The following is a 26,297-nucleotide window of genomic DNA, read 5'->3' on the forward strand; positions in this document are numbered from 1 at the left end:
TGTCACAAAATGCCCTGCAAAAAGGTTGTCCCAAGCTGTTTTTATACACCACTTCAGAAGTGCTGAACAGCTGTAAGGTGGTCTCCCTGCAGCCTTCTCTTCTCCAGGCTAAACAACCCCAACACTCTCACCTTGTCCTCACAGCTAAGGGGTTCCTGCTACATCATTTTTGTGGCCTCCTCCAAACCAGCTGCAACAGGTTGATGTTCTTGTGCCAAGTGCTCAAGAGCTGGACTTAATACTCCATGTAAGGTCTCAGCAAAGTAAAACAGCAGAATCCCCTCCCTTGACCTGCTGGCCATGCTGCTCTGGATATAGCCCAAGACACAGTTGGCTTGTGCACTGTGAATGCATATTGTTGATTTATACCCAGCTTTTTCACCTATTAGCACTCCAGGTCCTTCTCCACAGGTCTCAATCATATCACCCCCCAACCTGTACCAATACCAAAGATTGCTGTGACTCAGATGTAGAACCTTGCACTTGGCCTTGCCAAACCTCAGAAGGTTTACAGAGGCCTACTTCTTGAGTTTGTCTAGGTTCCTCTGGATTGAACCCATACCTCAGGCATGTCAACTCCACCATGTCAACTCAGCTTGACATCATACACATATATTTTGAAGGTTCACTCAATCCTACTATGTCATTGATAAAGATATTACACAGTACTGATCTCAGTGTTCAGCACATTGTGCTCACAGAAGCAGATAAAGCAAAGGATGAGAGACAGCAGGACACGCTGTTTGTGATTTGGGGGTCAAACACTAGACAGCCACAGACTTCTTTTGGCTAGGAACCTCCTGTTGTCAAAAAATGGAGATTGAGGGAATAGAAGGATCAGTGTTTCCCAAAAATCATCCCCTCAACCCAGGCCTGCTTCATGAGAAACAACCTTCCTGTGAACAACACCATGTGCGAATGAGAACATCTCATCTTTCAGAGAGGCAGGGTTGCTAAGGCAATTGGAACAAAAGGCCCCTTGTCTGCACCTCTTCACAGTTTCTCAACACATTGCCATCACTGCTAGCTATAGGGCAGATCAGCCCATACAAGAAGCTCCAGCTAAAACCAGCCTCCATTGCAAAAACATGTTTCTCTGAGCAGTTCTTAAGAGCACTCAATGTTTTCTGGTATCTTCACAGCTGCTCCACAGCTGGCAGAGAAAAGGGAAATTTTGAGCAAAAGGACTTACATGAAAAAAATGCCAAAGTGGAGAAATAAAACAACAAACAGTTCAAGCACAACTTCACCATCAACTGCAACTGGCCCACTACTCTAAGTTTTTAACAGAAACCATAGGGAAAGAAAAAGAAACTATCAATTGGAGGACAGTCCCTCTGCTTCCCATCCCCTCCTGCAATTTTTATAATTTTCTGCAATCCAGCTGTTTCAAACAAGCACAGCCTAGCAGATATCGATGCTGTGAGTCAGCAGCATCGCTCCACAAATGCCATCTCACCCAAAGTGACTGTTTTCCAGAGCAACATCTCCAAACCAAGCAGGGCAGCAGCGCAACTCAAGAGTTTTCTGACAGTGCTGTTTAGAGGAAGAAAAACTGATGAAGCCGCCCAGCATGCCAAGATAGTTAATGATATTGCAAAGAAATTAGTTTACCCCAGATCATGTCAACGTCTGACTTGGAGCAGCCTCATTTTAAAAGACTATTTTTTGGTATTCAGTATAAAGGGCTAGAGAAGAAAAAGCAATTCCTTCAGCTGTGCCTTCCATTTCTCACAATAGCATCTTTTTCCCTCCTGCACCATCATAAGCAGATACTAAAGCTCCTGGGCTTCTCTCACTCTCCTGTGCAAGCTAGTTGGCAAAGCTCTTTGCTTACACTAGCTCTGGGAAATTATGCCAAAATTGAAGATTAAAGGAACAGGTCATTGAAAAATCCCAATAAACAGACTATGCCATCTAGGAGGGAGGGGGGAAAGTGTCAACACAAACCTCCCTCTTACACAGCCAACCACAGTTAAGTCGCCTCCTGTCAGCAGATATAAAGCATTACACACATCAGAGCTGCCACCAGCAGTGAAAGCTGCTCATAAACAGAATGACATGCATGAAAACTAAGTGTTCCTTGTTTTGTACATAACTGTCTGAGAGAGGAAGTCCAAAGACCAAGTAAACAGTCCACGTGGAGCCCAAACCAGCTGCACAGCATGGAATTTCCCAGCCAGCAGTGTCCCTGGGACCTTGCAGACAGCAAATCACATTTGGTGAAAGGAAGGTCCACAATCAGAAGAAACCCTCTTTTGCAGTGCTGCAGCTCACAGAAGTGACTGGTTTGGTTTTAATTCAGTCATAGAGTAAATATTAAAAACAGTGACATAGAATATACTCATATAAACCTTTTGTTGCTAAACATTGGTACCTTTTTCCCATGGACAAACTCTTCAGCTACAGAAGCTGAAGGAAATCACAGGGACAGCAGCAGACACACATATACAACCTGCATTTCAAAGCACAAAGAACAATACTCTGCTGAATCTGGGAATTCAGAAGCCTGACAGACTTAACTCCGGTTTATCCCCTCGTAAATTAGCTGCTGTTCAAACATGAAGCTTGGGTATTACATCATCTGTTTGCAGGGAATTTGGTTTAATATTTTTCTAAAGCTAAATCATTCTTGTGTTCACAGCTTGAGAAAGATCATTTGATTCGCAACAGACTCAACAAAATGAAGGGGTGGATCAAACTTTTTGCAGGAGCCCTGCAAGCACGGAAGCACAAATCTAAACTGTTTTGCAAGTACAAACAGGAGAAGATCTTATCTGGAATCTAACAGGAAACACAGAGTGCCCCTCAGGTTTGTCTATGCAGATTCAAGAATGAGAAGCCTGCTTTTTCAAGTCAGGATGTGCAAAACACAGCTTGATTAGGGGCTGAAATCACACAGCTTCAAAGGCCTGTGACTGGGTTCCATTTGATTCTTTCACTCACTTCTGCCACCTATGCAAGGAACTCCAGCATCTTCGACCTCCATCCAGTGGATGAAAACCTGGACATGAGCCAGCCACGTGCACTCGCAGCTCAGAAGCCAACCATATGCTGGGCTGCATCCAAAGGGGATGAAGGGGATTCTGCATGTCAGCTTAGCTTTGGTGAGACTCCACCTGCAGTGATGTGTCCAGTTCTTGAGTCCTCAGCACAAGAGACACATAGGCCTGTTAGACCAGATCCAGAGGAGGGCCACAAAGATGATCAGAAGGCTGGAAACCCTCTGCTGTGAGAACAGCCTGAGAGTTGGGGTTGCTCAGCCTGGAGAAGAAAGAGCTCCAGGGAGTCCTTATTGCAGCCTTTCAGTACTTAAATGGTCTGATAAGAAAGCTGGGGACAGATTTTATTAGCAGGGCCTGTTGTGGCAGAACAAGGGGTGATGGTTTTAAACTAAAAGAGGGGAGATTTAGAGCAGCTATAAGAAAGACATTTTTGTACAATGAAGGTGGTGAGACATCGGCCCAGGTTGCCCAGAGAAGTGGTAGATATTCCATCCCTGGAATCATTCTAGGTCAGGTTGGACAAGACTCTGAGCAACCTGCTCTAGCTGCAGATGTCCCTGGTCACTGCAAGGGAGTCAGGACTAGATGACCTTTAAAGGTCCCCTTCAACCTAAAGCATTTTATGACTCTATGATTCTAGGTACCAAGCTGCCTTAATGCACCAGACTGAGAGGCAGGAAAGAACCAGCTGCAAACTGAGCTACTGGAGATATTTTTGGTACCCATTCTCTTGTTCAGCTTTGAACACTCATTTTGGCAAATTAGTGTCCCATAAGAGACACAGATACCCACTAATGCAATTTTGTTTCTCAAAACTGGGCAGAACACTAATATTGCAGCACCTGCACTTCAACGCTTCTTTCACAGAGCTTTGAAGGACCAGGCTCTCACAGCCTCGCCAAGTACAGCTTCAGAGAATGCTCAGTGCAAAGGTCTCTTGTGAAAATTCATACTTAAAGAGTTGATCTGAGAGATTTCACACAATCTGGTTTTTTCATCTCTTTGATCTCAAGAGTTGTCAGATTTTATAGACGAAAGAGGAAGAATGCCAGAAGAGACATTTCAAAAGGGTAGAGGGAGGAACCATTGGTCTCAGCCTTGAGAAGAGGGGTATGTGTGGCATGACTGAAGCCCTTGCAGATATTTGACATGATCCTATATACCAAACCCACAGCAGGCTGTGACAACCACCCAGTAACATCAAGGCACAAGATGCCACAAAGCTTTTGCTGAAGCTCAGCAAACACATTTTAAAGGATTTTCTTTTTCTGAAGCTGGTAAGGTTCTATGACCTAATCATGTTGCAACTGCTTAAGCTGAAACAAAACAAACCATACCAAAAAAAGCAAAACACCAAACCACGATAAGTAACCGACAAACCCAAAACCCCAACCAAAATGCAACAACAAACCACAGCCCTTTCATCATCGTGCCTTAAGACAGTCAAATATAGTGCGAATTTTCTTCTCAGATTAACAAAGAAAGCAAACAAGCAAGCTTTATTTGGAAAGAACACCAAGAACAAACAGTTGTCTGAAAATAAAGGAAAAAAAACAGACCACAACCAAACACACACACAAAAACCAAACCCAATCCTCAAAGTTTCAGAAAACTGCATCTGTGGAAGTCCTGTTAAAAGACAACTTAACCTTTAGAAAAGCCAGAACTGTGACACACAGAATGCAATTAAAAAAACCCAAAACCCAAACTCAAAGCAACTCAATTCTACTCCATCTCAAGATAGCCAGAAGCTGATCAAGTCAAGGAAATAGATTTTCTCTCTGAGATTCTGAAAGGTCATTTCAAAGAATTGCTACAATGCAATACTGAAAACAACATATGCCAATTCTTTTTTTTTTTTTTTTAATTTAACAAGGCATCTTTACTGCTCTTGTTATTACTTGGAAGGAGTAATAATCCCAAGGATCACAAAACTGGTTAAATAATTATATGAATACCAAGGCACCATTAAAACTGCATTTCAGAGCGAGTAGGCTACACAACTATTTGTTTCCTCTTCCTCTGCTTTTGCATAATACAGTTCCCAAAGGAGATCTCACCTGCAGTTAAACCTGGGCTAGAATGAAGACATCCCTCTCCTTGTATGGGAAATAAGGGAGATTATTAATTTCACTTCTCCTAACAGAAGAACAGAAATCATAATAACGTAGCCTCAGAATAAAGAGGCAGGTAATAAAAAGAAGTGCCAAGGCCTGAAGAGATCTGCACCAACAGCTCCTCTTTCCAGTTGTCTCACTGCCAAGCAATGCTCAGACCTGGGCATTTTCTTTTTTCAGTCCAACTCCAGTGCCCATTAGCAGGAACTGCTTGCGTCAGCACAAACCTCAGCTTCACCGGGCAGCAGGCAGGGACTGAAAAATGAGCATCCTGTTCTAGTGACCTTCATAGTCATATACAACAGTGAACTGTTCTTGTCCACTCAGCGCCTTCATTTATAACAAGCTCCCCCCTACACTTCATTAAATTACCCTCAGTGGTCCTGAGCAGAGTCCAGATTTGCAATGAAGATAAAAGAGCACTGGAGCAGACCTCTGCCATGGCACAGCAACTCTATCACTGTCCCACTACCAATTCTACACTTGCCCAAGCCTTGCAATGCTCAGCCATTCCTGTCACTACCAGAAGAAGGGGCCAAGCACAGTTAAAAACACAGCTGAAGATGTCTAATGTCCTTGCTCACTGAAGGGAGATTGGACCTGATAGCCTTCAAAGGTCCCTTCCAACACAAACAATTCTGCAATTCTATGACAGCAACTAAGAACAAGAAAAGGAAAGAAGGGGTGCCTAGCAACCTCTCCTCAAATCCTGCTAGTAAGGAAACCCCTCACTCCCCACCTCTAAAAATAATCCAGCAGCAAACTGCCTATCAAAGAGAATCAGCTCACTGAGGCATCCTATAAATAAGAGGGACCACAGAGCTGAGAGAGGGAGAGGGACCAAGGCCATCCCCTCCAGCAGCAAGCTGTGAAATCAGTTCAACCATGTCTTGAATCCTGAATCCAAAGGTCAGTGTCAATAAGTATTGAGCACTTCTCTACATCACAGAAGCTGTATGATGCCATGGAGACGTTAAACTCTTTCCTGAAGATTTGTAAAACACAGAATGTCCCCACGTACTCAGTACAGTTACAGCCACAACTTGAATATGGATTCAGTTTTGGGCCCTTCATTCCAAGAAGAGCATTGAAGTGCTGTGATGTGTCCAAAGAAGGGCAAGTCAGGTGAAGAGTCTAGAGCATAAAGGTGTTCCGAGAAGCAATTGAGGAAACTGTGGTTATTTAGTCTGGAGAAAAGGTGGCTATGGGGAGACCTTCTCACTCTCCACAGCTCCCTGAGAAAATGCTGGAACAAGGTGGGAGTTGGTCTCTTCTCCCAAGTAACAAGCAATAGAATAGACCTTAGAGATCCTCTAATTCAACCTCTCAACTAGACCAACAGGACAAGAGAAAGTGTTAAATTGCACCGGGGGAGGTTTAGTTTGGATGTCAGGAAAAATTTCTTCCTCAAAAGGGTTATCAAGACCTGGAATAGGCTGCCCATGGAATTGGTGGAGTCCCCACCCCTGAAGAGATTTAAAATGTGTAGATGTGATGCTGAGGGACATGGCTTAGTGGCGACCCAGCAGTGCTGGGTTAATGCTTGGGCTTGATGTTCTTAAAGGTCTTTTCCAGCCTAAACAATTCTATGACTCTGTGAAACAGTAGAGAGTGAAATAAGAGCTAGGGTGCAATCCTGTCTCTCCTCAAAAGGCTCCACGTAAACACACAAATAGTCTGTACACAGTATGATTTAACACAGTGCTCCCTTGGTAGGTACACAACAGCTCTTGGTAAACAGGCTAAGAATAGGTACAGGGACAGCAAAATGCTCTGGCAAGACACTCCTGAAAAGCAACACTGAGTTTGCAAGAAGCAGTCGTGATACCACTTCTCCTTTAAACAGTTTTAAGAGAAGGAAACTCACTTTGGTTCTTTTTATAATACCTACTCTATTACATTTGTCAAACAGCTGCCACTTTCTGTCCCAGATAGAGCTGCTGCCAGCAATAACCAAAGAGACTGCTGTGTCTGCGCATGTATTAGAGATCAGAGATGCATATTCAAACAGACTTGAGATCCATCTGGAGATTGCATGTCACTCCTTCCATGGCAATGGAATTAAAGAGACGCAAGTCAGTGCAAAGCCCAGGTCACACTTGTATAACCTACACCAGAAGATGCTCTGGGCCTCACTGCCTAAGAAATGTTGTCTGAAACGCAAGCTCAGTAAGACAGACACTCAACTGATGTAGAGACATCATCTGTTCCAACATCTCCTTTGATAAGAAGAAATAATTGCATCACTTGACCTTTCTAATCAAAATCATCATTGTGCCTGCAATGAAAATCATATCCAGAGGAAGAATAGGTTTGATTCCTGAGGGGTGGGGAGGAAACTACCTTCTGTACAAAAGCCTCACGATGCCTGCCAGCTCCAGCTCAATCCTTCTGCCTAACTAACCACACAAAAGGCTTGGCGATCATCAACACTGTCACAAAATAAAACCAAGGCCAGAAGACCCTGGAGGCAAAAAGGAAAACCCAACCACAAGATTTCTTTGAATCTTTTTAACATTATATTCATTAAAGGATCATTGTTGTAAGAATTTTACAATTAGCATCATCAATAACACTTTGCAGCCGATTTACAGCTGTCTCATGAAGAAAGGCAGCCTCAAACCTTTTATAGGTAAGAGGCATAGTAAGTTTGCCAAATATAGCAGAGTCCAACAGCAAAGAGCTTCTGGGCCCACCATCTCCTGCCTGCTCCCACAGCAAGGAACCACATCATAGAATATATGTTCTGCTCTTAGTTAGATCAACAAAATAACAACCACCCAGAACATTTCCTACAAGATCATTACAAGGACAGCTCTTACTTTTCTCCAGGTCCTTGTTTTTGTTCCTGATGCACGGTTGAGAACTTGCAAAGAAAGGCTTAACAGCAGCTAATTGTCAGACACCACAGTAATTAGTGGCAATTTTCCAAGGCATCCATCTCTGGCTGGTTTTCGATAGCTGGCTCCTCCTCAATCCCCACATTAAAATGAAGGTACACAAGGTAGGCGGCAGCTTCTTTTACAAGAACCAAGGCCTTCCCAGGAGAGATGCCTAAGGAAAGGAATACCTTACCCAAACAATGCACAGGTTGGGTTTTTTCCTTCCCATTTGCTATGGGACTGCTATCTCTATTAATAATCTAAGAATGATCCTAACCTATTACTTGACGTATTAGGAGATGACAGTGCATTTCTGGGAGTCTATGGGCTCCTGTATCATGTTAACTCTGGCCAGTAGATTATCTCTAAAGGAAGAAAACAGAATCATACCATCCTGTCTTCTGCCCACCTGCTAGTTACACATCACAGGTTTTATGCTACTACTGCACTTGTGGCCTGCAGGTCAAGGAAGTGGGGTTTGTTGCTCTACTCCACTTTCAAGAGACCCCACCAGAAGAACTATGATCAGGTCTTGAGCCCTCAGTACAAGTAGAAAATTAACCTGTTGGAGTAGGTCTAGAGCAGGCCACAAAAATGATCCAGGGGCTGGAACCCCTCTGCTGAGACGACACACAGAGGGTTGGGATTGTTAAGCAAAAGAAGGCTCTGAGAAGACCTCCTTGTGGCTTTTCAGTACTTAAAAAAGGTCTATGAGAAAGATGGGGACAATCTTTTTATCAGGGCCTGTTGCAAGAGGGGATGGTTTTAAGCTAAAGATGGGAAATTCAGATTAGATACAAGGAAGAATTTTTTTCATGCTGAGGGTGGTGAGACACTGGCCCAGCTTGCCCAGAGAGGTGATAGGTGACAATGTGTGCTTACAGCACAGAAGCAAACCATATCCTGAGCTGCATCCAAAGCAGTGTGGCTAGCAGATGATGATAGAATTCTGCCCCTCTGCTCCACTCTGCTGAGACCCCACCCACAGTCCTGAATCTAGCTCTGGAGTCCTCAGCACAGGAGAGACATGGACATTTTGGAGCAGGTCCAGAGGAGGCCATAAAAATGACCAAAGTGCTAGAGCACTTCTCCTACAAGGATAGGCTGAGAGTTGGGATTGTTCAGCCTGGAGAAGAGCGGGCTCCAGGGAGACCTTGCTGTGGCCTTTCAGTACTTAAAAAAGGCCTAAAAGAAAGAACAGAAGCACATAATCATTATGGGGTGAGACTCTTCAGCAGAGCCTGCTGTAGTGGGACAAGGCGTGATGGTTGTAAACTGGAAGAGGGGAGATTCAGACTAAAATATCAGGAAGAAATTGCTTTTACTGAGGGTGGTGAGCCCACATTGCCCAGAGAGGAGGCTGATGCCCTATTTCTGGAACCATTCCAGGTCAGGTTGGATGGGGCTTTCAACCACCTTCTCTACTTGAACATTTCCCTGCTCAATGCAGACATTTTGGACTAGATGACCTTTAAAGGTCCCTTCCAATATAAACTATTCTATGATCCTATGAAAGGGTTCTGGCCTGTGTTATTTGCAGACCCTTCCAAGTTTCCTTGCAGACACAAAGACTCCCAGTAGCAATTCAGGACTGCTTTGCTTAGACTTTACGGACCCCTTGGAAAAGGGCTCACACCACTGTTCTATGTATTTAGGCTTTGCTCTCAACTCTGAGGTTCCCCATAGATTTGGCAGCTCTTTTTGTCGCAAGCTCAAATGCTTTCATGCCAACCTTTTACAGGCATCATCTGCATGTCAGAAGTATCCCACAGCATATACTCAACATCAACACAATCCAGAACACATCACTTCCCACTAAGTGCCTACACAGAGCAGACCTGCAGTATAATTACTTCCTCCTGCCCATAATAGCAACACTAAAAGGCATGTACAAATTCCATCCTGATGCACTCCTCCGTTACAGATGATGTGGAGGCATTTCATCAAGGGAGTCTTTCCCACGTTCAGTGACGTGGTTCATTCCATCCCATTCAAATCTAGACCCAGAAGGTGGGGTACATACAAAGGCTTATCTTCACATTGAAAATGGAGATGTGTTGATGGGACAACACAACGGAGGGTGCTGATGGTTTCAACTGTGATGCCTTTATGTAAGCAGGACCCAATTTCCACATAAAGTTGCCAAACCTGAATTCATCATCTGTTTTGACTGGAGTTAATAGCACTCAACCTGTCGAGAAGTGTTCCTCAAGGAAGACAACACATGCACAGAACAATTGATTTTCTGCTCCATGGCATTTTGGCTTTCAAATAAATAAAATTCACTTCCAAATGAATTCATAGATGACCAATACACTGGCAGAGATATGAGATGACTGCATAGCCTCACAGTCCTTTCATGTCACACAAACAGCAAAACAGCTCATCCTACAGAGTCAGATGTCAGGATTTGCACTTCAGCACAACAGCTCTCCCACCAAAACAACAGGAATGGAACCAAACCTCAGGCTACCTGCACTGCCACTACTCCTAAGAAGAAAGTGAGATCAGAAGATACCTACAAGTATTTGGAGTGACAAAAGAAAGCATTTTATGAAACAAGACTGATAAAATGGTAAGCAGCTGGAAACTACTTCTAAAAGGAAATAAAAACATTACTTGTGCAGTGGGAAATTATATTAATATTCTGCATTAGAAGAAACTTGAGGTTTCATGGGTTAATGCCATGTTCTGCTGCTATTCTCAGGCAGATATTTGCATTAGTAGAGTGACACATTTGCTTAAGCACCTAAATTCATGGGGAAGAGAAGGGCAGGAGATTGGCAGAGAAAGCAGACACCTGCAATTCCAGGCAGGGAGATCCCAACCATTTAAGAAACAGAAAGCAAGAGCACTAACTCTGAAACTCATTAAAACAGACACCTTAACACCTTTTACACCCAGTAGCAGCTACAGATTACCTCAGTTTGGAATGTCAGTTTTTCCCTCTCTCCCTTGACAAACACAGAGTAAGTTTCTCCTCACATTCAGATTGAACATCCTGGGTTCCAGTTTCGCCCACTCTCCCTTGTCTTGGTACTGGGCACGAATGAAAAGAGTCTGGCTACATCCTTTTGGCCCTCACCCTCTAGATATTGATGAGCATTGAGAAGATCCCTTCTCAGCTTTCTCCAGGTTAAACGGCCCCATGTGCCTTGGATTCTCCTCAGAGAGATGCCCTGGTCCCCTTAGCATCTTCATAGACTCTGCTGGAGTCTCTCCAGTAGTTTCTTGTCTCTCTTGAACTGGAGAACCCAGAACTAGACACAATACCCTAGATGTAGCCTGACTAGGGCAGAGTAGAAAGCAAAGAGAACCTCTCTCAACATGGTGGCCACACTCTTCTTAATGCACCTCAGGTCACCTTGGCCTTCTTGGCCATGAGGGGACATTGCTGGCTCATGGGGAACTCCTCAACCAGCAGTGCTCCCAGGTCATTCTTGGCAGAGCTGCTTACCAGCAAGTCAACTCCTGACTTGTACTGGTGCAGGATGCTATGCCCCTCCAGGTGGGAAATTCTACACTTGCCCTTGTTGAACTTCATGGGGGTCTCCTGCACCAAATTTTCCAGGCTGCCTAGGTCTCACTGGATGGCAGCACAGCCTGATTGGGTGCCAGCCACTCCTCCCAGCTTTGTATCATCAGCAAACTTGCTGAGGGTCCACCTTGTCCCTTTATGCAGGTCAAGGATGAAGATGTTGAACAAGATGACTCCTGAACACTACTAGCTACAAGCCTCCAACTACACTCAGCACCACTGATCACAAACCTCTGAGCATTGTTCTTCAACCATTTTTCTATTCACATCACTGTCCATGCATCTAACCCACATTTCCTAAGCTTACCTGTAAGAACATGATGGAAGGTGGTCAAAAGCCTTGCTGAAGTCGAGGTTATCAACATCCACTGCTCTCCCCTTAGTTGATATTGCAGGATGCTTTAAAATTTCTATCGCCTCGTAGAGAATGTCCATGAAATCAAGGCAGAGGCTACAAAATGTCCTTTCAAATCCATCTGTGATAGATTAGTCAGACCTCTAAACTGCTCTTGCTGATAACAGACATCAATTAATTAATAGTAATGATTTCCCTGAAACAGGATTTCAATTTGCACTTCAAAACTGGCTCTGCAACTGCCGTGTAATGACATCAATTTACCTGGCTGGCCAGCGCTCAAGGCTCCCCACGCCCAGGCAGTCCAGGAATTGATTAGCTGTAGGCCATGGAGCTGAGCTGTACATGCTTTTCTGTCTCTGTCCTTCCTAACCCCAAACCCTCAAACTGGCTTTACACCTCTTCCCAGGCAGCATCCACCACCATCTCCTGCATGTGACAAACACCTGCCAAAGCTGCAGCACCTAAACTCAGTAGTGACAATCCCCAGTAAACAAGACTCAGAAGGATCTCAAGAAGAAAGCTACAGGCTCTTTGCTTTTGAGGATATATCTAAACTGCAGCCACAGAACTGTAAGCATACTCATGCTAGGGTTATAGCCCAGCAAGCACAGCACATCATGACAGGTTGTAGCAGACAACTGAAGTCCCAGCTGTGGCTCCAAATCCCATGTGAATATTTCCCCTATTGTCTAGCCACATACTAGCAGAGCTAAGTCTATTTGTACTGAAATCATAGCACCATAGAATCAATTTGGCTGGAAAAGACCTTTAAGATCAAGTCCAACCATTATCTAACTCTACCAACCCTGGTGCTAAACCATGTCTACTAGCACCATGTCTATGCATCTTTTAAACTCTTCCAGGGATGGTGATTCATCCACCTCCCTGGGGTGTCTATTTCTTCTAATATCCAACCTAAACATCCCCTGGCGCAACTTGAAGTCATTTTGTCCTATCACTTGTTACTAAGGAAAGGAGATCAACACCCACCTCACTGCAACCTCCTTTCAGGGAATTGGAAAGAGCAAAAAGATCTCCCCTCAGCCTATTTTTCTCTAGGTTGATCAATCCCAGGTCCCTCTGTGAGCTGCTCCTCACAAGATTTGTGCTCTGGACCCTTCACCAGCTTCATTACCCTTCTCTGAACCTGTATCAGCCTCTCAATATCCTTTCTTGGAGTGAGTGGCCTAAAACTGAACAGGTGTGGCCTCACCAGTGCTGAGTACAGGACAATCACTTCCCTGGTCCTGCTGGTTACACTATTCCTGATCCAAGCCAGGATGCTGTTGGTCTTCTTGGCCACCTGGGCACATGCTGACTCATCTTCAATAGCTGTTGACTGGCACCCCCAGCTCCTTCTCCACCACACAGCTTTCCAACCACTCTTCTCCAAGACTGCAGTATGGCAGGGGGGTGTTGTTACACATGTGCAGGACCCAACACTTGACCCTCTTGAACCTCATCCCACTGACCTCATCGCATTAATTCAGCCTGCAAAGGTCCCTCTGTAGAGCCTTCCTACCCTCCAGCAGGCCAACACTCTCTCCCAGTTTAGTGTCATCAGCAGGTTGACTGAGGGACCCTTCAATCAGATCATTGGTATCAATGGTCTCATCCATACCATTGATAATGTCACATATCTAAATATGCCTATGAGTATCACTCACCTTTTTTGTGAGGAAGCAAACAAACACCCCACCTGTTTTGCTTCTTGGGTGGTTAAAACATAGGAAACCCAGTCTGGGTTGAATTATTTTGTTACAGTAACAGCAAAAGTTCAATCCTAGGTTAAAACCCAAGAGGTAGGTGCTACCCAGACTGCTTCTGCCCAAAAAGAAGCATTTGGCACAGTTCAGAAGCAGAGACCTGAGAAAGCAAGCACTAGGATAACCTATCCACTCCAAGGAGAAGTGATTCAGTGACTGAGGGGTTCCTTCCAATACAGGGGTTTTGTGAGGCTTCCAAACCAACACTGGACTAAGAGACAATTTACAGTCGGCTGCTGTGATCTTGGCTTCAAACAGCTAGCATATGTGGTTAGCTGCATTTCCCACCTCAGTGAAATCACTGTTGTGGGCAGGGGGAGAAATGGCACAGGAAACCAGGTGAGACAACTGGGATAGATGACAGGCATGAAACAACAAGGAGAAAACTTTGGCATCAGAGACTGGAAGGAAAAAAGAACAAATATGCACAGCCAGAAGGAAGGAGACAAACTCCAAAATGTCAAATGGCATTTCAAGACAGAATAGTCATGGAAAGTAGACTCAAGATGGGCTCTGGTTCTATATAAGCAAGCAAGCCCTGGGACTACATCAACATTCACTTCCTTGGCTGAACAGTACCAGAGCCCCATGCTACAAATATTCAACAGAAGATGATGATGATCTTCCCCATCCCACCTTAACAGCACACAAACAGCCCTCTGATTTTTGCCATATATCACTTAGAAACATTCTAAGTGAAGACAATTCAACAATCATATTCTTCTTGTTTTGTGTATTTGCTGCTTTTGCTCTGTTTTGACATCTGCCAAAATCCAACCTCATGTGCAAACAAACACAAGAGCTAGCAGTCTCCACTTGAAAATCTAGAGAATTTCAGTAAAAACATTTTTGGACTTCCCTTCTGCAACAAGCCAGCACGAAGTTCAAGAACTGTCTGTACCACCGCTGAGCTGCCAGAAGAATTTGGCTGTACTGTGCTCAAATGAAGAGGCCCCAGCTCCAGAATCACTTAATACCGAGCTGAACTGATGCAAATTTCTGTTTCTGAAATGTAAAACTGAAAGAAGAGGCATCCCAATGTCGTGACTCAAGACAGATAAAGCTACATATAGTGATGGGGCTCTCAGATGATACATGAAGAAAAGTGAATTGTCAGTGGGAGAACACTTCTCTCTCTTTATCATCATATAATCAGAGTGGTTCATTTCTGATGCTACTTCTGCATAGAAGCTAGCTTAAGATTACTCATTACTTGATATAACCCAACAACACAGAAAACACACCCTGCACTCCAAGAACCTTTCCACTTCACATCTAACAGAAACACTGATCAGAATACACTTGTAATATCTGCTTTAGACTTTAGCATCTCACATATATAGATTTCTCCATGAAAACAAAAATATCTGTAAGCTGCATGTGACATCCCTTTCAGCAAACAAAGTGGAATCTTAAATCTTCTTTATACAGAAGTTAGATTTACAACACAGAAACCCAGAAATTTTAATGCCAAGCTGTTGTATTGGGGTAACAACACAGACTATTTATCAGGCACACACACAGCCAACAAGAGATGAGAAAACAGTCAACGAGACTCTCCATGTTTGAATGTTAACACATGCAGCCACAGAACAGCACATCTAGAATGCTTCTCAATATCTCTGTAACACCATTTTAACTATTTCCTTCTCCTCCAGGCTCCAAATTGTTTGGGCTTGCACCAGCATAATGGGATGTTAGGCAGTCAGCACCAATGTATTAGAATCCACACTGGTAAAAAGTTTTGAGTGAGGTATGACCCTTCATGTTTTTGAGCAAGAAGAGACCTCATGTGGGGAAAACAGCTGGGAAAACAACCAACCAACAAAACCACAAACAAAGATAAACCTCAGCTTCAGCAAACAATTCACAGGAGCACAACACGAATGTATCAGAAACGCTGAGAAGCCCAGAAAGATAACAGCCTTGTCATCTCTGTCCTCACTGTTTCACGAGGCGAAACCCCAGCAAGAGCAACAGGGAGCAGGCACTTGTCGGGAGGAACTCTGTCAAGTTTCCAAGACACGGAACTACCCTGCGAGATGGCAATAAGCACCAACGCTTTTGGTGACCATCAACGCCGGACCAGGCGCTAGGCCTCAAGCCCCCACACCAAAACATGCCTCAGAGCGGGAGGCACAGGTCTGCCCCAGCCATGGAGGAAGCAACGTCCCCCCACGTGCAGGAGATGCTGCAGGCAGCCAAAGGAGATGGGATGAGGGGGTCTCGGGCCCATCTCCTCGCAGAGTTAGTTCAAAGAGGAGAGAGGGCAGGGCACAGCCAGGAGGGAGAGCAGGGGGCAGGCTGTAAGGCTGGAGCCCATCAGCAACCTAGGAGCCGTCGCAACGCTCCCGCCATGCGGGGACTCCAGCCTTTGGGGATGCCCGCCTCCCCGCAGCGTCCCTCATGCTGTGAGGGCCCCCTGTGCCCTCAGCCCTGAGGATCCCCTCAGCCGTGTCCCCAGCCCTGAAGGACTCTACCCGCTCCCCCCACCCCCAGACTGCCTCTCAGGGACACCCCAGCCAGGCCTTCCCGCTCCCCGCCTCAGGGGGTTTCCTCCGGACTGTACCACTGCCGCCACTCACCCGGCCCCCCGGGCTCCCCCAGGGGTAGTGGCAGGGGGGGTGTGCAACCACGGTGAGTCGCTTCCCCCACCTCAGTATGTGGTACGGTCCACCCTACCTCTTGGCGCCCTCACTTCACCCTCCTGGCGGAGCCGCGGTCCCGGCGCCCGCTACACCGCCCTCCGCGAGTGGCTGGGGGGGGAGCCATAGCTGCTGTCTTATCTTCCCACTCCGTCCGCCCTCCCCTGCTCCCCCCCCCGGTCCGGACACACTTGGTTTGCTCCGAGAAGCCGGCCGGTCTTCTCCCCTAAACCGCTGGCTCTCTCACGTCTTCGGCCATTTCCGACCGAACCGGCGGAAGTTGCCGAAGTGGTGGCGGAACTTAACGACTTCAACGATGGGTGGGCGGAGACACCCGAACTGGCAGCGGAGCTATCCGAAGGGTTGAGGGGGTGGCGAGCAGAAACGCGGAGGAGGAGACTGAGGACTCTGGAATCTGCCGAGGATAGCTGAAGCCCCCAGCTTTCCGCCGACTCCAGCGCGGAGAGAAACAGTCCAGCGTTGGCAAGGGCTCAGCTACCCGCTTTCCCTCGGTTCTGAGGAGGCGAGCTACGAAGCAAATGGGAGGACTGTCCCTTTAAATGGCGGAGGACGCGAAGCAACAGCTCCTCCCCTTTCGGAAGCCCGCCCAGCCGTCTCTGCGCGTGCGCACTACGCCGCGGCGCTTTTCCCGCCTAAAGACAGGCACGCGCTCTGCGGTGCGTCTCTCCCAGTCGCCTCACTGAGGCCCCGTTACGAACAGCCACCCTCCCCTCAGTGCCCGATGCTGCTTCACACGGGCAGTCATGCCAAGCCGTTTAACCACCCAGCCATGTCTTTGTCCAGCTGTCCCCCAAAACCCCTGCAAAGCTGGGGCTGAACCCAGGGAGCTCTGCCACATCTCACCCACCTCTGTTAAACTGCTGCAGTGACTGCAAAGGTTGCCACACGCCTCAGGCAAAAGGGGTTATGAAAACAGCTGTACTGCAGGAAGCTGACCTAAAGATACGAAGATCCTGACTGCAGAGCCTGCTTACAGGTACTAAAATACAGTTTTGGTTCCCCCTCCCCCCCCCCCCAAAAAAAAAAAAAAAAAAAAAAAAAAAAGATGCATACAGGGAGGAAAGTGTCCAGAGAAGTGCCACAAGAATGATCAGAGGACTGGAAGAGCTGGCATATGAGGAAAGGCTGAGAGCTCTGGGTTTGTTCAGCCTTGAGAAGGCTTAGGGGAACCTTATTAGCATATACCTGTGTATAAAGGGTAGCTACCAGGATGATGGAGACTCCCTTTTTACAAGAAGTCACACGGAAAAGACAAGTGAACATGGGTACAAGTTAACTCCTGGGGAGATTCCTGTTGGAATTTTTCACAATGAGAACAGTTGGCATAATCATTGGAATAATTTCCCAAGAGAAGTAGTGGCTTCCCCTACATTTGTCAGTTTTAAGGCTCAACTAGACAGGCTGCTGGACCATCTCGTTTATTAAACTACATTCTCACCCAGAAAGGTTGGACCAGATGATCCTTGGGGACCCTCCCAACTGGGCATGCTGTGATTTTGTTACAAAATTGCATCAAGATACAACCTGGAAGGTTTGCATTAGCAGTACAAACAATCACTTACTCTGGATGAAGTACTTCTAAATACTAGAGAGGTGTTGCCATTTCTGATTAAATGTTAAGTCAAAACAGCTATGTAAAACTGAGGTTGATAAGTACTAAACATATTATGCAACAGATGGTGATTGAAGCAAAAGGAAAAAATAAACCACAATGAGGAAATAAAGGGGGGGAGGGGAAGAGAGAGGTAATCGTGGCAGCATCTTTGCACAACAAAGCCAAATCATAGAATCATAATCATAGAATTACAAAATAGATTGGGTTGGAAGGGACCTTAAGGATCATCTAGTCCAATCACCTGCAGTCATCAGGGATATCTTCAACTAGAACTGGTTGCTCAGAGCCCCCATACAACCTGACTTTGGACACTTCCAGGGATGGGGCATCCACAGCCTCCCTAGGCAATCTGTTTCAGTGTCTCACCACCCCACAGTAAAGAACTTCTTCCTTGTAGCTAATCCTAAATCTGCACTTTTTTCAATTTGAAGCCATCACCTCTTGTCCTGTTATTACATGCCCTTGTAAAAAGTCTCTAACTTTCTTGTGGGTCCCCTGTAGCTAATGGAAGGCTGCTGTAAGGTCTCCCTAGAGCCTTCTCATATCCAGGCTGAACAACCTCAACTCTGAGCCTGTCCTTACACAAGAGGTGCTTCAGCCTTCTGATCATCTGTTGGAGAGAGTTCAGAGGAGGACCACAAAGGTCCATGTTCTTCTTATGCTGGGTGCCCCAAGGCTGAATGCAGTACTCCAGGTAGAGTCTCGCAAGAGGTAGGGGAAATCAAATGGGTTCAGTATTCTGCTTCATTGCTTTATGCACTTTAACTGTAATTTTATATTTTAGGAGCCTCATGAAAGGCATTTGTATCTGTGGGAATCAAGTCCTACCCCAAAGCACACAAAGTGGGGGATTAGAGAATTTTTACAGGGAGAAATAGGTTTTTATCTCTGTAGGAGTGGAAAGGGTGGCAAGTGGAAGGTGTCTCTGGCCACAAAGCTCCAGGAATCTCAGCTTTAATAAAACATGAGCACTTCAAAACTACAAGAAACCACTTTTCCACCACTGCACTTTTTAACAGTCATTTACACATCTGTAAAGAATGCAAAGAGAAACCAACTTTTGTACTGAGATGAAAAAGCGGTGGGGGATAAGGTGGGGGGCACAGGTCTACCCTTTGATAAACAATACAAAAACCAATCTCACAAGCAGGGAATGTGCTGTACTGAAGGACAGAGATAGGTACTGCAGGTTCAAAGGCTCTAAGAAATAATACTTATATTTTTCAGGAGAAAAAAAAGACAGTCTATGACTGCATTGCACAGTAGAAAGACAAAATTAACATCTGAATCACTGAACACACCCACGTTGTCCTAGCATACACATCTGTTCCCACTCTGACACAGCTTGAGATTTTGCTATTCTACTCTGCTCTACCTGGAGCTCTGCACAAGGAAATGGGGAAACAGTAAATTCCCTTCAGGACCTCCTCAGAATGTAGGTGCAATGCAAAGACAGCAAAAAGCAGCTGCAGTTCAGATCTTACCCCTTCTGTTCAATCTGCTCATCAACCAAATAGCCAGTTCATGTGCATGACAACCATCTAACTATCCAAGTGGTGCATTTCCAGGCAGCAACAGGAGGTTTGGGATGCAGGGGATGCCTGGGGCTACCGGGGAGGTTGTGAAATATCTTGAGCTTTACAGTAAGGACAAGGAGGAGGGAGGTTTGGATGTGGTGAGCAATTCACATGGGGTGAGGGGTGAGCCTGTGATGGCACACACATCAGGAAACTGAAGAAATGGCAGCATTCAGAGGCTACAGGGAAAAGAAAACATGAGTCCCACCGCTCACAGAAGAACTTACTGATGTCTCTGTATGATTTCATTTAGGGAACCTCCCTTATACTGAGGCTGCATGTTGAGTACTGGGTTCAGTTTTGGGGCCCTCACTACAAGGACATTGAGATGCTGGAGCATATCCAAGGAAGGGCAACAAAGCTGGTGAAGGGTCTACAGCACAAGTCTTCTGAGGAGCAGCTTAGGGAACTGGGGTTGTTTATTGTGGAGAAAAGGAGGCTCAGGGAAGACCTCACTCTCTACGAGTCTCTGAATGGAGGCTGGAGCAAGGTGGGGGTCAACCTCTTCTTGCAAGTAGCAAGTGACAGGATGAGAGGAAACAGCCTCAAGTTGCTCTAGGGAAGGTTTAGGTTGGACATGAGGAACAATTTCTTCCCCAAAAGGGTTGTCAAGCCCTTGAATAAGTTCCCAAGGGCAGTGGTGGAGGCCCCTTCCTTGGAGAGATTTAAAAGCCATGTAGATGTGGTACCGAGGAACATGGCTAAGTGGTGATTTGGCAGTGCTGCAGTTAATGGTTGGACTCAATGACCTTAAAGGTCTTTTCTGACCAAAAATTATTCTATGACTCTGTGCTCAGAACCTCCCTAGTAGCTCTACGGTTGGCAGCTGCAACTGCATGTGGTGAGTGCCAGGACACTTTTATGTCCTCTTTTCCTCTGCTGGAAACGGTCACAAATTTATCTCTTCTCCTTACGTGCACCAATTCCCTCTCATTCTCTCCACTTATAAGTATTTCTCACATCCAACATACTGGTCTCTCCAGTCTGTCATCTACCAAGTCATTTCAAGCAGGTATTAAGGAGTTTGAGAGCCAGCTAATGCACATTTCCATGGCACACTTACATGGCCTGAAATAAACCTCAGAAACACCCATCCTCAAGTGAACAATGATGTAACAGGAGGACCCTGAACTTTCATCTTTTCCTTGCTGTAATCCTTTGGGTAAATCTTTTTTTAAAAAGAACTCCTTCTCCTCCCTTCCAGGGAAGACAGTACCAAGGCTGAATCATCCATGGGTTTCAAAAGTTTCATGGAATGTTTGCAGTCCGCACTCTTAACCTCAGACACTCCCACTGGATTTTGACATTCTAGTGGATTTTGTAGGACTCAGTCCCATTTTAGCCCCAGGGTGCTGTAGGTGATAAAAAGATAATATACATCTCTCAGCCATTATGGAAGGACTACTCAGCACAGCTCAGTTTTTAATCTTGCTGAGACTCAGGCCATCAGGTATCCTGCAGCATGCTTCACAAAAGAGGAAATGTTAATCTGGAACACTGGACAAATTCCAGTTTAGGTAATTGCATTCTGACAATTTACACTCCCCCTGCAGTTTTTAATGGATATGGATTTTTTTTTTTTTTTACTCTCTACTTTATGTCATAAAAGCAATGCTCTGGTCCTGCTCCTGCTGTTACAGCAGCTGCCAGGCTTTGCAGTGTAAGTAGCTGCATTTCAGTGGAAGGGGAAATGCGTTTCATTACGTTTAAATAAAGCACTTTGAAGACCTCATGGGCACAAGAAGTGTTGTAACAATACACCCCACTGCTGGCCACAAAGCACAGCAAGGGCTAGGGCATGAACTGAAACACTCAGTGGCAGTATCTATGTTGGGAAAGGAAAAGTTTGCACCAGAATTGACACACTGGTAATGAAAACTTTTTCCTCCCAAATGCTAATTCTCGTTTGGATCCAGTGGGGATCCAAAAAATAAATACAGTAAATTCCCAGCATCCTGCACAGGGGAACCAGATCCTGAAGGCAGGCAAAAGTCCATTTGTAAAAGCAGTGAAAGCTTTTGGCAAGATGCTGGAGAACACTGTCTGGTAGCATAATGGTGTGCAGAGAAGAAATGCCCCTTCCCTTGTTAATTAAGGCACAGTTAGTGCCTTTCTTATTTAAGAGAAACATCAGAAGACAAGAAATGGGGATAGAAGGTTTTGTTTAAGGTGGAATATTAGGGATCACACTCAGAGTATGTTGAGTTGTGCTGCTGCACATTTGATTAGGAATGAACATGCTAGACTAATTAATTAAATGACTGTATTTGCTTTGTTTATAAGCTCACACATAACTACAATGCTCACAAGAACCACAGTGCCTAAAAGAGTAATTCTCGTATTTCAGTAACAACACAATAAGTTAAAGAGAAATTAGGATAAATAAATTGTGAAAGCCCTTGCAGGATGTGCAGTAGAGAGAAGGAATCACAGAACCATAGAATGGTGGGTTGGAGTGTTGGAAGGGACCTTACTGATCTAGTTCCAACTTCCCTGCCATGGGTAGGGACACCTTCTACTAGACCAGGTTGCTCAAGGTACCATCCATCCTGCCTTTGAACACTTCTAGGTTACAGCCTCCACAACTTCTCTGAGCAGCCTGTTCCAGTGCCTCACCACCCTCATGGTGAAGAATTTCTTCCTAATGTCTAATCCAAATCTAGCTGTGTCCAGTTTGTCCATTACCTCTTGTCCTGTCACTACAAACCTTTGTAAAAAGTCCCCCTTCAGATACTGGAAGGCTGCTATAAGGTCTCTCTGGAGCCTTCTCCTGGCTGAAAAACCCCAGCTCTCTCAACCTGTCTTTGTAGCAGAGATGTTCCATCACTCTTTATCTTCACAGCCCTTCTCTGGACCTGCTCTAACAGGTCCATATCCTTCTTGAGTTGGGGGCTTCAGAGTCTGACACAGTGGGGTCTCACCTAGAGCAAATGTGTCTGAATGCAGTTGTTCTGTTACTCTTTTTAGATAGACTTAGCTCTATCATTCTAAAATAAAAATAAATCAGTCACCCAGCATTAAAAAAAAAAATCTAAAACTTATCTAAATTAACATTTATCTACAGAAATAACAACCCCTCCCACTAGAGACTTCCATATTCCAATACTCCTGGAAGTTTCAGTGACTCTTAAGAAAAACGTCTTCCAAAGTAGGAAGCAGCAGCCCAGGCTGGTAACAGCTGAGCAAAGCTCTTAGTGTATTTTGGTGATGGCTGAGTAAGAGCAGAAAATACCAGTACTGCTTCTTTGCTTAAGGCTCCTTCCCCTCCCAAGCCCTGCTACACTGAGGAATCAACTGTATTTCTGTATAATTCCTTTGAATTCCTTGGATATTACAGCTAACTATGCTTTCCCTTCATCTCAGAAGAGATGCTTTGAAGTTTTCCAGAGATACCCAAGAATGAAGACACGTACAAATACCTAGCCTACCCCCAAACTCCACCCTGGAACAGATGGAGAGGTTATAAATAGAGAATCATCTGGTAACCACTGGTATGAAAATGCTGGCAAGCAACAGCTTATTCTGTTCCACTAAATATTCCATAATTTGAACTATATTTAAACAGGAGATAAAAAGCAACAATCATTTCATTTGTATATAACATAATCCCCAAACATCTACATATTGTAACTGCAGCATAGCTTGGCCATTATACCCTTGTCTACCCAAGGCACTTTGTGTAATTAAGCATTCAGCACTGTCTAAACTGAAATTAAAAGTGACTGCAAACCAAGTAGTTCAGTAAAGTACAAAAGCATTGTTTTTAGTGTGTGCTTTGTTGCACCAGACAACCAGACACAAGACTGTGAGTCTCCACCACTTCAGCTCACTCTTGAGTCTGCAGCATTTGAGGGCCTTGACAACCTGCCAGATTGCTGAGAGTGCTTGAAAAGACAGAGGACGCAGAGAATGCAGACTCTGCTCACACAGACCTGTGAGCTTAAGCCAGCTGTTTCATTTGTCCCCAGTTTTGGTTATGGCAATGTAAACTGGGGATAATTCTTCCTACATGGCTGTCAGAACAACAATCTGTTAAGAATTACAGTCATCCTCGAGTAAAGAAGGGCTAGTAAACACATACACAGGTGGTTAAGAAAACCCACCCTCAAAGCCCCAAACCAAAGTCAGACCTGATCATGCACACCACCCATATAACCCCAAATCCACTTCCAAAATTCTGTTTAAATAATCTTTTGGGACACTGCTCTGCAGTTTTTTCTGTGAGCTGAGTGAATCATCTGTGTTTGCTAGAAATCCAAAGCGATGGCATGCATAAAATGATCGCTCTGAATTAAAGTCACTTTGGGAAAAGGCTGTAAAAGGCTGTCTGCTGGGACTGTGTTAGAGGTCCGCCGGAGACCCCACCGTCGGCTCCGGATGTGCACAGAGAGCTTTTCAAAATGAGAGAGAAATACTCCTAGGAACTGGCTGGTAAGGGAGTCTTAAATTCCAGATATAGAAGGAAGAACAAATACTAACTGCAGGGCCCTGTATGTCCAGGATGTAACAGCCAACAGACTTCTTTACAAAATAGGCGCTGAGCAAACCAGAGGTGATTCTGCTGTCGGCTTTCAGCAAACAGTGAGGATGTTATAATAAAAGCTGCTTGTGATCACTCAATTCCAGCCTGCTTTCCAGAAAGTGGTTTGATTTAAGCAAAGTAAAAGCAGGTTTGCAAGGCTTTCCATTTCAAAAAGAAAAGCTGCGGTAATTAAGGGAGCTAGTTTGTGAAGCTGATGGGTTTGAATGGCTGAAAGGCTCCAAGGAGAAGACCTTGAAACCAAAGAATGAAAACCATCTGCCATTTGCAGAATACAAGAGGTGAATAAAAAGCACATGTAAGGAAGCAATGACAATGTGCTGGAGGTTGGAGACAGTCATGGTCAAGCCCCTAGACTGAGTAGAGACTGCCTTCTTGGGTAATGAGGACAGTATAGAACAGAGGGGCAAAGGCAGAGTGGGCTACAAGGAAGTCTGCGAGCCATTTCTCCAGCCAAGTGAAGTTTGTCCAGTCAAGAGAAAGTCAACTGTGCTGCTTAATGCCCTCTGTGCCAGGCTGCCAGAATCACAGCATGGTGGGAGCTAGAAGCACTTCTGGGGATTATCCTGTCCAACTCCCCCACTAAAGCTGGGTCACCTACAGCAGGTTGCACAGGATAGTATCTAGGTGAGTTTTAAAGGAGATTACACACTTCTCTGGGCAGCCTGGTCCAGTGCTCCAGCAACCACACAGGAAATAAGTTTTTCCCTTATGTTTAGATGGAACCTCCTGTGTTGCAATTTGTGCCTGTTGCCCCTTGTCCTATCACCAGGCACCACTGAAGGAGAGTCTGGCCCCATCTTCTTGCCCCACACCATTTAGATATTGGTCAGCATTGAGGAGATTGCCTCTGTCTTCTCAAGGCTACACAGCTCCAGATTTCTCAGCCTTTCCTCCTCAGAGGAAATCTTCGTAATAAAAGCTTAGAAGTGCTGTAATGAACGTTCTTGTCCTACAGCCCACATTTGAAAGTTCTGAGGGCTGGAGCACTTCTGCTATGAGGACAGGCTGAGAGAGCTGGGGTTGTTCAGCCTGGGGAAGAGAAGGCTGTGGAAAGACATAATTGTGGCATTTCAGCATTTAAAGAGGGGCTGGAAAAAAGACAGGGACAGGCTGTTTAGCAAGGGTCTGTTGTAATAGGACAAGGGGTGATGGATTTAAACTAAAAGAGGGGAGATTCAGACTAAATTTCAGGATGAAATCCTTTGAGCTGAGGGTTGTGAGGCACTGGCCCACATTGCCCAGAGAGGTGCATCCTTGGAACCACTCCAGGTTAGGTTGGACAGGTTCTGAGAACTTGATCCAGATAAAGATGTCCCTGCTCACCTTTAAAGCTCTCTTTCCACCCAAACCATTCTATGATTCTATACCTGATGTTCCCATGTAATGACACAGTATCCCATCAATACCATTCTTCTTCAACCAGCGTCTCTCCCAAGTGGCAGAGACCTCTACACAGAGTATTTCTGTTTCTGGAAGAAGGGCTAGAAGGCAGCCACACTCAGGGAAGCCACAGCTATCAATTTCAGACAAGACTTGAGTACAGAGTCTGCAGTGAAACTTAAAAGGCATGGAAATACAGAGTGTAAAGTGCATCCTGAGATCAAAGTTACATTGTGCTAAAATAGCTTGGCACCCATCCTTGATTAAATAGCTGGTTTCTTTGGACAGAGAGGCAGTCAGTCTTTATTTATTGGGATTTTAGCAAAGCAACACGAAATCCAGGGACTATCGGGGGGGGGGGGAAATGGGGATTGATAATAGAATGGTGAGATCAATAACAAACACAACTGCGCATGAAGTGCTGCAGGGGTTTTGAAAAATACCATTACAAAGAAATAATAATAATAAATAATTGTCATAATTTTGAACACAATCTATTTCAAAGCTTAACTTTACTACCACATACCAAAAAATGATTTAAATTAAAAAATGTAAATACCTATAAGCAGTACAGGTTGCTGCCAAAATCGACCATTGAAACAGGCAAGCAGTTGCCAGCTGCTTCTTTTTCCCAGTGCATGAAGGATACTTCCTTCTTTCCACAGTCCACACAACCCACTTATTAGTGCATTAGAAACAGAGAAACCAACTCCAAGCTGAATCATTATGAAAATATTTCTTAAAATGAAAATCTTCTATGTTTTTTTCTCATACCTGAAAGATTCTTAAGTATATTTGTCAAAGCACAGGACCGGAAATCCTGAGCCTGATCCCTTAATACTGAAGTCAA

At 45.0% G+C, this 26,297-nt stretch overlaps 1 protein-coding gene across 2 annotated transcripts in view; it reads right to left on the reverse strand.

Annotated features, from left to right (window-relative positions):
- Positions 1-26,297, reverse strand: part of EXTL3 (exostosin like glycosyltransferase 3) — a 179,865-nt gene that overhangs the window by 134,410 nt on the left and 19,158 nt on the right. The window contains exon 1 of one of the 2 annotated variants that reach the window (XM_054179751.1): positions 16,349-16,458. The exons of the other annotated variant lie outside the window; for it this stretch is intronic. The gene's annotated coding sequence lies outside the window, so the exon portion shown is untranslated. Of the gene's footprint in view, positions 1-16,348; positions 16,459-26,297 lie in introns of those variants that run through there. 2 annotated transcript variants of the gene reach the window in all.

This window comes from Dryobates pubescens, chromosome 3 (assembly GCF_014839835.1).
Source record: "Dryobates pubescens isolate bDryPub1 chromosome 3, bDryPub1.pri, whole genome shotgun sequence".
NCBI lineage: Eukaryota > Metazoa > Chordata > Aves > Piciformes > Picidae > Dryobates > Dryobates pubescens.